This window comes from Triticum dicoccoides, chromosome 1B, assembly GCF_002162155.2.
Source record: "Triticum dicoccoides isolate Atlit2015 ecotype Zavitan chromosome 1B, WEW_v2.0, whole genome shotgun sequence".
Taxonomy (NCBI): domain Eukaryota; kingdom Viridiplantae; phylum Streptophyta; class Magnoliopsida; order Poales; family Poaceae; genus Triticum; species Triticum dicoccoides.
The window spans coordinates 443,354,481-443,367,823 of NC_041381.1; the positions used below are offsets into that span (position 1 = coordinate 443,354,481).

Genomic DNA, 13,343 nt, shown 5'->3' on the forward strand with positions numbered 1-13,343 from the left:
AGCAATAGCCTTGGCGAAGGAATCCAGATTTCACAAGAGAACCAAGCACATCAAGAGACGCTTCAATTCCATCCGGGATCTAGTCCAGGTGGGAGACATAGAAATTTGCAAGATACATACGGATCTGAATGTTGCAGACCCGTTGACTAAGCCTCTACCACGAGCAAAACATGATCAGCACCAAGACTCCATGGGTGTTAGAATCATTACTGTGTAATCTAGACTATTGACTCTAGTGCAAGTGGGAGACTGAAGGAAATATGCCCTAGAGGCAATAATAAAGTTATTATTTATTTCCTTATATCATGATAAATGTTTATTATTCATGCTATAATTGTATTATCCGGAAACATAATACTTGTGTGAATACATAGACAAACAGAGTGTCACTAGTATGCCTCTACTTGACTAGCTCGTTGATCAAAGATGGTTATGTTTCCTAGCCATAGACATGTGTTGTCATTTGATTAACGGGATCACATCATTGGAAGAATGATGTGATTGACTTGACCCATTCCGTTAGCTTAGCACTCGATTGTTTAGTATGTTGCTATTGCTTTCTTCATGACTTGTACATGTTCCTATGACTATGAGATTATGCAACTCCCATTTACCGGAGGAACACTTTGTGTGCGACCAAACGTCACAACGTAATTGGGTGATTATAAAGGTGCTCTACAGGTGTCTCCGAAGGTACTTGTTGGGTTGGCGTATTTCGAGATTAGGATTTGTAACTCCGATTGTCGGAGAGGTATCTTTGGGCCCACTCGGTAATGCACATCACTTAAAGCCTTGCAAGCATTGCAACTAATGAGTTAGTTGCGGGATGATGTATTATGGAACGAGTAAAGAGACTTGCCGGTAACGAGATTGAACTAGGTATTGAGATACCGATGATCGCATCTCGGGCAAGTAACATACCGATGACAAAGGGAACAACGTATGTTGTTATGCGGTTTGACCGATAAAGATCTTCGTAGAATATGTGGGAGCCAATATGGGCATCCAGGTCCCGCTATTGGTTATTGACCGGAAACGTGTCTCGGTCATGTCTACATAGTTCTCGAACCCGTAGGGTCCGCACGCTTAACGTTTCGTTGATGATATAGTATTATATGAGTTATGTATATTGGTGACTGAATGTTGTTCGGAGTCCCGGATGAGATCATGGACATGACGAGGAACTCCGAAATGGTCTAGAGATAAAGTTTGATATATGGGATAATAGTGTTTGATCTCCGGAAGGGTTCCGGAATTCACTGGAAGGGGTTCCGGATGTTTCCCGAAATGTTTGGGTACGAGAACATGTTATTTGGGCCAAAGGGGAAAGCCCACTAGGCTTTTGTAAAGTCCAAAAGGAAGTTTTGCGGAGACCAAAGGCTAGACGCCAGGAACCCTGGCGTCTAGGGGGTAGACGCCGGGAACCCTGGCGTCTAGCCCCGGAGTCAGTGTAGGACTCTTGCCTTTCGGGCAAAACCGACTTTGAGGAGGCTTTTACTCCAAGTTTCGACCCCAGGGCTCAACATATAAATAGAGGGGCAGGGTTAGCACCAATGACACATCAAGAAACACCAAGCCGTGTGCCGGCAACCCCGTCCCCTCTAGTTTATCCTCCGTCATAGTTTCCATAGTGCTTAGGCGAAGCCCTGCGGAGATTGTTCTTCACCAACACCATCACCACGCCGTCGTGCTGCCGGAACTCATCTACTACTTTGCCCGTCTTGCTGGATCGAGAAGGTGAGGACGTCATCGAGCTGAACGTGTGCAGAACTCAGAGGTGCCGTGCGTTTGGTACTTGATCGGTCGGATCGTGAAGACGTACGACTACATCATCCGCGTTGATAAACGCTTCCGCTTAGCGATCTTCAAGGGTATGAAGATACACTCCCCCTCTCGTTGCTATGCATCACCATGATCTTGCGTGTGCGTAGGATTTTTTTTTGAAATTACTACGTTCCCCAACAGCTCCACACTAAGTGCAAACTGTATGATATAATTCCTGTGATGCTTGTCCCAATGCTTGACCTTCCACTGCCTTCTCCTATCAAACCTGCAAGTTAGAAACAGAATATTAGCACCATCGAAACCGCCGAGAAGCTGCTAAGTGCTCAAGGTTGATTATATCTTACGCGTGTAAACACTTGTCCATGTCCTCCCACTTCGGCGGGTGTGGCTGGAACAAACCGAATTGGCGGTACACCTGATGTGGCGGGTGAAGCTCAACCGCCCAGTTGCATATGAGTGGGCACCACATATGCCTAAGATCCCTATCCCTAAGGCACATCGGATTCAGCACAAAGTCTCTAAGGTTACCAAAACTATCCCCTTTTCCATACGGCTCCCATTCCACCTGCAACATAGCATAGAATGCAAAATTGATTATGAGTTACAATAGAAGCATGAGAATCACTTAACAATGTCGAGTCACCTGTTCAGCCATGATCGTGTCCAGCTCGCTCTTGTACACCTTGTACACGACGAGGGATTATCCGTCGTCTCATTTACCACATCCCACTTGTAAGCCCAAGTGGGGTACCGTAGTGGGTCGTCATGGTCGTTCCAATCCTCGTACTTCATGGTCTTCGGTCGTCTAACCGGCAATCGCTCCCAGCTCCATATAGAAAGTGCAAGCATACAACCACCAATACCTCCTGATTTCCTACAAGAGGCTTCATCTAACTGCACATAAAAGAGAACATGGTTGAATTAACAAGAAGATTGCATTGATAATGTAGCAATGAAGTGAAAAAGAAACAACTTTCTGCCTGTCTATACAAGTAAGCCAGTGTCGCCGAACCCCAACTCCATTTGCTATCGAAGATGGTCAACGCCTTCAGCCACATCCATGGAGCATTCTTGCCCATGCCATTAGCAAACATAGTCCTGGATATAACGTACCACATGTAGACACGAGCATATGTCTTGGCCTCATCCTCATTAGCCTTCTCGGGGCAATTAGCAAAGTTCCATGCAACCCAGGTGAAAGGAGCACCGGCTGCGACTCTTTCCTTCTTCTTGTCTTCTGCTTCTGGTTGCCGAGGCTCCGGAGGAACCATACCGATAAGGGCATGCATCTGCTCGCGCCACCCATCTGAATCGGTGCTCATACATAGAGGATTACCCTCGATAGGAAGATCGGTGATCATAGCAATATCCTGGAGTGTCACGGTCATCTCCCCGGTCCGAAGATGGAAACTGTGTGTCTCCGGCCGCCAACGATCAGTAAGCGCGGTGATTGCTGCAACATTGAGGGGTGGCGTCGACCGGCTGACCAATTGAATGAAAGGGAGGAGTCCTGTCTCCCACATACGGTGTGTATCGCTCATCATATCGCATCCCCGAAAGGTTGACCCCGTGAGATCGAAGCTTCAGAGGTTGAAGCTCCTACAAACAAGCAAATCAGAAAATTACATATGGGGCATTTGTCTTTGAAATAAACACGAAATTCATAATATCGGCCACTTTCATTATTACCTGCTGCTGCACCGACAAAGCGTACGACTGGTGTTGATGGTCCCAGTGATCATTGAGAAGGCAAACCATCCTAACAATTTCAAACAAAGCATTCTTGTCAACACGATTATCTTTTCAATACAAATAAACTAAAGTAGGCCTACTATATGCAAGATTCAAAGCATATGTATCCAAAACACTCTTGTCAATACGAGTATAATTTCAATACAAATAAACTAACCCTAATTCATACAAATATCCTTTCCATAGAAATAACATGTCAACCTATGTATCCAACCATACCTTTTCAATAAAATAAACTAAACTAGGGTTCCCCAAATCAAACAAACTAGGGTTCTAATACATGCAAGATTCAAATCAAATCAAATCAAACAAGGGTTCCCCAAATCTTCAAAATAGCATACTTTCTATGGATAGAAAGAAGGGGACCGGAGGAGAGTACCTTCTAGGATGGATTGGTGAAGAAATCCACGGACCAAATCGTCAGATATGAAGGATTTGGGAGAGGGGATTGAGAGGGGGAGAGGAGGAAGCCGACGGTGTTGGAAATATGCCCTAGAGGCAATAATAAAAGCATTATTATTATATTTCTTTGTTCATGATAATTGTCTTTATTCATGCTATAATTGTGTTATCCGGAAATCGTAATACATGTGTGAATAACAGACACCAACATGTCCCTAGTAAGCCTCTAGTTGACTAGCTCGTTGATCAATAGATAGTCATGGTTTCCTGGCTATGGACATTGGATGTCATTGATAACGGGATCACATCATTAGGATAATGATGTGATGGACAAGACCCAATCCTAAACATAGCACAAGATCGTATAGTTCGTTTGCTAGAGTTTTTGCAATGTCAAAGTATCTATTCCTTCGACCATGAGATCGTATAACTCCTGGATGCCGTAGGAGTGCTTTGGGTGTATCAAACGTCACAACGTAACTGGGTGACTATAAAGGTGCACTACAGGTATCTCCGAAAGTATCTATTGTTTTATATGGATCGAGACTGGGATTTGTCACTCCGTATGACGGAGAGATATCACTGGGCCCACTCAGTAATGCATCATCATAATGAGCTCAAAGTGACCAAGTGTTTGGTCACGGGATCATGCATTACGGTACGAGTAAAGTGACTTGCCGGTAACAAGATTGAACGAGGTATTGGGATACCGACGATCGAATCTCGGGCAAGTAACATATCGATTGACAAAGGGAATTGCATACGGGGTTGATTAAATCCTCGACATCGTGGTTCATCCGATGAGATCATCGTGGAGCGTGTGGGAGCCAACATGGGTATCCAGATCCCGCTGTTGGTTATTGACCGGAGAGCGATCTCGGTCATGTCTACATGTCTCCCGAACCCGTAGGGTCTACACACTTAAGGTTCAGTTACGCTAGGGTTGTAGGGATATGTATATGCAGTAACCCGAATGTTGTTTGGAGTCCCGGATGAGATCCCGGACGTCACGAGGAGTTCCGGAATGGTCCGGAGGTAAAGATTTATATATGGGAAGTCCTGTTTCGGGCATCGGGACAAGTTTCGGGGTTATCGGTATTGTACCGGGACCACCGGAGGGGTCCCGGGGGCCCACCGGGTGGGGCCACCCATCCCCGGGGGCCACATGGGCTGTAGGGGGTGCGCCTTGGCCTGCTTGGGCCAAGGGCACCAGCCCCACTAGGCCCATGCGCCTAGGGTTTCCAAGGGGGAGGAGTCCTACTAGTGGAAGGCACCTCCTAGGTGCCTTGGGGGGGAGGGAAACCCCCCTTGGCCGCCGCACCCCCTAGGAGATTGGATCTCCTAGGGCCGGCCACCCCCCCTTGGCACCCCTATATATAGTGGGGGAGAGGAGGGACTTCATACCTTGAGTCCTTGGCCTTTGGTTGCCTCCTTCTCCCTCCCCAACACCTCCTCCACCTCCTTATTGCTTAGCGAAGCTCTGCCGGAGTACTGCAGCTCCATCAACACCACGCCGTCGTGCTGCTGCTGGTGCCATCTCCCTCAACCTCTCCTCCCCTCCTTGCTGGATCAAGAAGGAGGAGACGTGGCTGTTTCCGTACGTGTGTTGAACGCGGAGGTGCCGTCCGTTCGGTGCTAGGATCTCCGGTGATTCGAATCACGTCGTGTTCGACTACATCATCCCCGTTCTTTGAACGCTTCCGCTCGCGATCTACAAGGTATGTAGATGCATCTATTCACTCGTTGCTAGATGAACTCCTAGATGATCTTGGTGAAACGAGTAGGAAATTTTTTTGTTTTCTGCAACGTTCCCCAACAGTGGTATCAGAGCTAGGTCTATGCGTAGTTCTTCTTGCACGAGTAGAACACAATTGGTTGTGGGCGTAGATTTGTCAACTTTCTTGCCGCTACTAGTCTTATCTTGCTTCAGCGGTATTGTGGGATGAAGCGGCCCGGACCAACCTTACACGTACGCTTACGTGAGACCGGTTCCACCGACTAACATGCACAAGTTGCATAAGGTGGCTGGCGGGTGTCTGTCTCTCCCACTTTAGTTGAAGCGGATTCGATGAAAAGGGTCCTTATGAAGGGTAAATAGAAGTTGACAAATCACGTTGTGGTTTCACGTAGGTAAAAAAACGTTCTTGCTAGAACCCTGCTTCAGCCACGTAAAACTTGCAAACAACAATTAGAGGACGTCTAACTTGTTTTTGCAGCAAGTGCTTTGTGATATGATATGGCCAAAGTTGTGATGAATGATGAATGATCTATATGTCTTGTATGAGATGTTCATGCTATTGTAATAGGAATCACGACTTGCATGTCGATGAGTATGACAACCGGCAGGAGCCATAGGAGTTGTCTTTATTTTTGTATGACCTGCGTGTCATTAAAGAACGCCATGTAAACTACTTTACTTTATTACTAAACGCGTTAGTCATAGAAGTAGAAGTAGTCGTTGGCGTGACAACTTCATGAAGACACGATGATGGAGATCATGATGATGGAGATCATGGTGTCGTGCCGGTGACAAGATGATCATGGAGCCCCGAAGATGAAGATCAAAGGAGCTATATGATATTGGCCATATCATGTCACTACTTTATATAATTGCATGTGATGTTTATTATGTTTTATGCATCTTGTTTACTTAGAACGACGGTAGTAAATAAGATGATCCCTTACAAAATTTCAAGAAGTGTTCTCCCCTAACTGTGCACCGTTGCTACAGTTCGTCGTTTCGAAGCACCACGTGATGATCGGGTGTGATAGATTCTTACGTTCACATACAACGGGTGTAAGACAGTTTTACACAGCGAAAACACTTAGGGTTAACTTGACGAGCCTAGCATGTACAGACATGGCCTCGGAACACGGAGACCGAAAGGTCGAACACGAGTCGTATGGAAGATACGATCTACATGAGAATGTTCACCGACGATGACTAGTCCGTCTCACGCGATGATCGGACACGGCCTAGTCGACTCGGATCGTGTAACACTTAGATGACCAAAGGGATGTCAAATCTGAGTGGGAGTTCATTATAATTTGATTAGATGAACTTAATTATCATGAACTTAGTCTAAATTTTTACAATATGTCTTGTAGATCAAATGGCCAACGTAGTCCTCAACTTCAACGCGTTCCTAGAGAAAACCAAGCTGAAAGACGATGGCAGCAACTATACGGACTGGGTCCGGAACCTGAGGATCATCCTCATAGCTGCCAAGAAAGATTATGTCCTACAAGCACCGCTTGGTGACGCACCCATTCTCCCTGCGGAACAAGACGTTATGAACGCTTGGCAGGCACGTTCCGATGACTACTCCCTCGTTCAGTGCGGCATGCTTTACAGCCTAGAGCCGGGGCTCCAAAAGCGTTTTGAGAGACATGGAGCATATGAGATGTTCGAAGAGCTGAAAATGGTTTTCCAAGCTCATGCCCGGGTCGAGAGATATGAAGTCTCCGACAAATTCTTCAGCTGTAAGATGGAGGAAAACAGTTCTGTCAGTGAGCACATACTCACTATGTCTGGGTTGCATAACCGCTTGACTCAGCTGGGAGTTAATCTCCCGGATAATGCGGTCATTGACAGAATCCTCCAGTCGCTTCCACCAAGCTACAAGAGCTTTGTGATGAACTTCAATATGCAGGGGATGGAAAAGACCATTCCTGAAGTATTTGCTATGCTGAAATCAGCAGAGGTAGAAGTCAGAAAGGAACATCAAGTGTTGATGATCAATAAAACCACTAAGTTCAAGAAGGGCAAGGGTAAAAAGAACTTCAAGAAGGACGGCAAGGTAGTTGCCGCGCCCAGCAAGCAAGCTGCCGGGAAGAAGCCAAAGAATGGACCCAAGCCCGAGACTGAGTGTTTTTATTGCAAGGAAAGTGGTCACTGGAAGCGGAACTGCCCCAAATACTTAGCAGACAAGAAGGCCGGCAAGACCAAAGGTATATTTGATATACATGTAATTGATGTGTACCTTACCAGTAATCGTAGTAACTCCTGGGTATTTGATACCGGTGCCGTTGCTCATATTTGTAACACGCAGCAGGAGCTGCGGAATAAACGGAGACTGGCGAAGGATGAGGTGACGATGCGCGTCGGGAATGGTTCCAAGGTCGATGTGATCGCCGTCGGCACGCTACCTCTACATTTACCTACGGGATTAGTTTTGAACCTCAATAATTGTTATTTTGTGCCAAGTTTGAGCATGAACATTGTATCAGGATCTCGTTTAATTCGAGATGGCTACTCATTTAAATCCGAGAATAATGGTTGTTCTATTTATATGAGAGATATGTTTTATGGTCATGCTCCGATGGTGAATGGTTTATTCTTTATGAATCTCGAGCGTAATGCTACACATATTCATAGTGTAAGTACCAAAAGATGTAAGATTGATAGTGATAGTCCCACATACTTGTGGCACTGCCGCCTCGGTCACATAGGTGTCAAACGCATGAAGAAGCTCCATGCTGATGGACTTTTAGAGTCTCTTGATTACGAATCATTTGACACGTGCGAACCATGCCTCATGGGTAAAATGACCAAGACTCCATTCTCAGGAACAATGGAGAGAGCAACCAACTTATTGGAAATCATACATACTGATGTGTGCGGTCCAATGAGTGTTGAGGCTCGCGGTGGCTATCGTTATGTTCTCACCCTCACTGATGACTTGAGTAGATATGGGTATGTCTACTTAATGAAACACAAGTCTGAGACCTTTGAAAAGTTCAAGGAATTTCGAGTGAAGTTGAGAATCAACGTGACAGGAAAATCAAGTTTCTACGATCAGATCGTGGAGGAGAATACTTGAGTCACGAGTTTGGTACACACTTAAGAAAATGTGGAATAGTTTCACAACTCACGCCGCCTGGAACACCTCAGCGTAATGGTGTGTCCGAACGTCGTAATCGCACTCTATTAGATATGGTGCGATCTATGATGTCTCTTGCCGATTTACCACTATCTTTTTGGGGCTATGCTTTAGAGACTGCCGCATTCACTTTAAATAGGGCCCCGTCGAAATCCGTTGAGACGACACCGTATGAATTATGGTTTGGGAAGAAACCTAAGTTGTCATTTCTAAAAGTTTGGGGATGCGATGCTTATGTCAGGAAACTTCAACCTGAAAAGCTCGAACCCAAATCGGAAAAATGCGTCTTCATAGGATACCCTAAAGAAACTGTTGGGTATATCTTCTACCTCAGATCCGAAGGCAAGATCTTTGTTGCCAAGAATGGGTCCTTTCTGGAGAAAGAGTTTCTCTCGAAAGAAGTAAGTGGGAGGAAAGTAGAGCTTGATGAAGTATTACCTCTTGAACCAGAAAATGGCGCAACTCAAGAAAATGTTCCTGAGGTGCCTGCACCGACTAGAGAGGAAGTTAATGATAATGATCAAAATACTTCAGATCAAGCTCCTACTGAAATTCGAAGGTCCACGAGGACACGTTCCGCACCAGAGTGGTACGGCAACCCTGTCTTGGAAATCATGTTGTTAGACAACGGTGAACCTTCGAACTATGAAGAAGCGATGGCGGGTCCGGATTCCGACAAATGGCTAGAAGCCATGAAATCCGAGATAGGATCCATGTATGAAAACGAAGTATGGACTTTGACTGACTTGCCCGTAGAACGGCGAGCCATAGAAAATAAATGGATCTTTAAGAAGAAGACAGACGCGGATGGTAATGTGACCATCTATAAAGATCGGCTTGTCGCTAAGGGTTATCGACAAGTTCAAGGGGTTGACTACGATGAGACTTTCTCACCGGTAGCGAAGCTGAAGTCCGTCCGAATCATGTTAGCAATTGCCGCATTTTATGATTATGAAATTTGGCAAATGGACGTCAAAACGGCATTCCTTAATGGTTTCCTTAAGGAAGAATTGTATATGATACAGCCGGAAGGTTTTGTCGATCCTAAAAATGCTGACAAGGTGTGCAAGCTCCAACGCTCGATTTATGGGCTGGTGCAAGCATCTCGGAGTTGGAACATTCGTTTTGATGAGATGATCAAAGCGTTTGGGTTTACACAGACTTATGGAGAAGCCTGTGTTTACAAGAAAGTGAGTGGGAGCTCTATAGCATTTCTCATACTATATGTAGATGACATACTTTTGATGGGAAATGATATAGAACTTTTGGACAGCATTAAGGCCTACTTGAATAAGAGTTTTTCAATGAAGGACCTTGGAGAAGCTGCTTATATATTAGGCATCAAGATCTATAGGGATAGATCAAGACGCCTCATAGGTCTTTCACAAAGCACATATCTTGATAAGATTTTGAAGAAGTTCAAAATGGATCAGTCCAAGAAAGGGTTCTTGCCTGTTTTGCAAGGTGCGAAATTGAGCTCAGCTCAATGTCCGACCACGGCAGCAGAGATAGAAGAGATGAGTGTCATCCCCTATGCCTCAGCCATAGGTTCTATTATGTATGCCATGCTGTGTACTAGACCTGATGTAAACCTTGCCGTAAGTTTGGTAGGAAGGTACCAAAGTAATCCCGGCAAGGAACACTGGACAGCGGTCAAGAATATCCTGAAGTACCTGAAAAGGACTAAGGAAATGTTTCTCGTTTATGGAGGTGACGAAGAGCTCGTCGTAAAAGGTTACGTCGACGCTAGCTTCGACACAGATCTGGATGACTCTAAGTCACAAACCGGATACGTGTATATTTTGAATGGTGGGGCAGTAAGCTGGTGCAGTTGCAAGCAGAGCGTCGTGGCGGGATCTACATGTGAAGCGGAGTACATGGCAGCCTCGGAGGCAGCACATGAAGCAATATGGGTGAAGGAGTTCATCACCGACCTAGGAGTCATACCCAATGCGTCGGGGCCGATCAAGCTCTTCTGTGACAACACTGGAGCTATTGCACTTGCCAAGGAGCCCAGGTTTCACAAGAAGACAAGGCACATCAAGCGTCGCTTCTACACCATCCGTGAAAATGTTCAAGATGGAGACATAGAGATTTGTAAAGTACATACGGACCTGAATGTAGCAGATCCGTTGACTAAACCTCTCCCAAGAGCAAAACATGATCAACACCAGAATTCCATGGGTGTTCGATTCATCACAATGTAACTAGATTATTGACTCTAGTGCAAGTGGGAGACTGTTGGAAATATGCCCTAGAGGCAATAATAAAAGCATTATTATTATATTTCTTTGTTCATGATAATTGTCTTTATTCATGCTATAATTGTGTTATCCGGAAATCGTAATACATGTGTGAATAACAGACACCAACATGTCCCTAGTAAGCCTCTAGTTGACTAGCTCGTTGATCAATAGATAGTCATGGTTTCCTGGCTATGGACATTGGATGTCATTGATAACGGGATCACATCATTAGGATGATGATGTGATGGACAAGACCCAATCCTAAACATAGCACAAGATCGTATAGTTCGTTTGCTAGAGTTTTTGCAATGTCAAAGTATCTATTCCTTCGACCATGAGATCGTATAACTCCTGGATGCCGTAGGAGTGCTTTGGGTGTATCAAACGTCACAACGTAACTGGGTGACTATAAAGGTGCACTACAGGTATCTCCGAAAGTATCTATTGTTTTATATGGATCGAGACTGGGATTTGTCACTCCGTATGACGGAGAGATATCACTGGGCCCACTCAGTAATGCATCATCATAATGAGCTCAAAGTGACCAAGTGTTTGGTCACGGGATCATGCATTACGGTACGAGTAAAGTGACTTGCCGGTAACAAGATTGAACGAGGTATTGGGATACCGACGATCGAATCTCGGGCAAGTAACATATCGATTGACAAAGGGAATTGCATACGGGGTTGATTAAATCCTCGACATCGTGGTTCATCCGATGAGATCATCGTGGAGCGTGTGGGAGCCAACATGGGTATCCAGATCCCGCTGTTGGTTATTGACCGAAGAGCGATCTCGGTCATGTCTACATGTCTCCCGAACCCGTAGGGTCTACACACTTAAGGTTCAGTTACGCTAGGGTTGTAGGGATATGTATATGCAGTAACCCGAATGTTGTTCGGAGTCCCGGATGAGATCCCGGACGTCACGAGGAGTTCCGGAATGGTCCGGAGGTAAAGATTTATATATGGAAAGTCCTGTTTCGGGCATCGGGACAAGTTTCGGGGTTATCGGTATTGTACCGGGACCACCGGAGGGGTCCCGGGGGCCCACCGGGTGGGGCCACCCATCCCCGGGGGCCACATGGGCTGTAGGGGGTGCGCCTTGGCCTGCTTGGGCCAAGGGCACCAGCCCCACTAGGCCCATGCGCCTAGGGTTTCCAAGGGGGAGGAGTCCTACTAGTGGAAGGCACCTCCTAGGTGCCTTGGGGGGGGGGGAGGGAAACCCCCCTTGGCCGCCGCACCCCCTAGGAGATTGGATCTCCTAGGGCCGGCCAACCCCCCTTGGCACCCCTATATATAGTGGGGGAGAGGAGGGACTTCATACCTTGAGTCCTTGGCCTTTGGTTGCCTCCTTCTCCCTCCTCTACACCTCCTCCACCTCCTTATTGCTTAGCGAAGCTCTGCCGGAGTACTGCAGCTCCATCAACACCACGCCGTCGTGCTACTGCTGGTGCCATCTCCCTCAACCTCTCCTCCCCTCCTTGCTGGATCAAGGAGGAGACGTGGCTGTTTCCGTACGTGTGTTGAACGCGGAGGTGCCGTCCGTTCGGTGCTAGGATCTCCGGTGATTCGAATCACGTCGTGTTCGACTACATCATCCCCGTTCTTTGAACGCTTCCGCTCGCGATCTACAAGGTATGTAGATGCATCTATTCACTCGTTGCTAGATGAACTCCTAGATGATCTTGGTGAAACGAGTAGGAAATTTTTTTGTTTTCTGCAACGTTCCCCAACAGACGGCGCCGCTGTTCTGTAACTCCTGGAACAAATGGGTGAGGTGGGAGGAGGGGGAGCGGGCGACTGGCATCTAAGTCATAGTGCAGCGCCTAAGGGCTAGGCGCTGCACATTACATGTGTGGTGCCTAGCTCGGAGACGCTGCACTGCTTGGGTGCGGGCCCAGTGGCTGTCACGGTGGACAGGTGTGCAACGCCCCAGAGCTGGGCGCTGCACCGTAGGGTGTGGCGCCTGCGTGTCGCGCGCCACTCAAAAAGGTTAGGCGCGTGAAATAGTTTTAGGGTCAGTTCATTTCGTGAATTCATTGCGTCCATAGGTCAAAATTGTCAATTTTGCCTGCCCTAACGGCAGTGACGGCTCCAGAAATTTGCAACCAGATATTCATCTGTATTCATTTTGCCAAAATCATTGCTGTTTTTCAAAAATTGTAACTCTTTTGTCAAAATCAACACTGTTTTGTAAAAATCACGGGTGTTCACATGAAGACCGAAGAATACCCCTAGCGCCGCCCCTGCCTAACGGCAGGTAGGCAGGGTGG

General features: G+C 46.5%; 1 pseudogene; it reads right to left on the reverse strand.

Moving 5' to 3' along the window:
* Positions 1-2,044: 2,044 nt before the first annotated feature.
* Positions 2,045-3,543, reverse strand: LOC119350452 (annotated as a pseudogene).
* Positions 3,544-13,343: the final 9,800 nt, after the last annotated feature.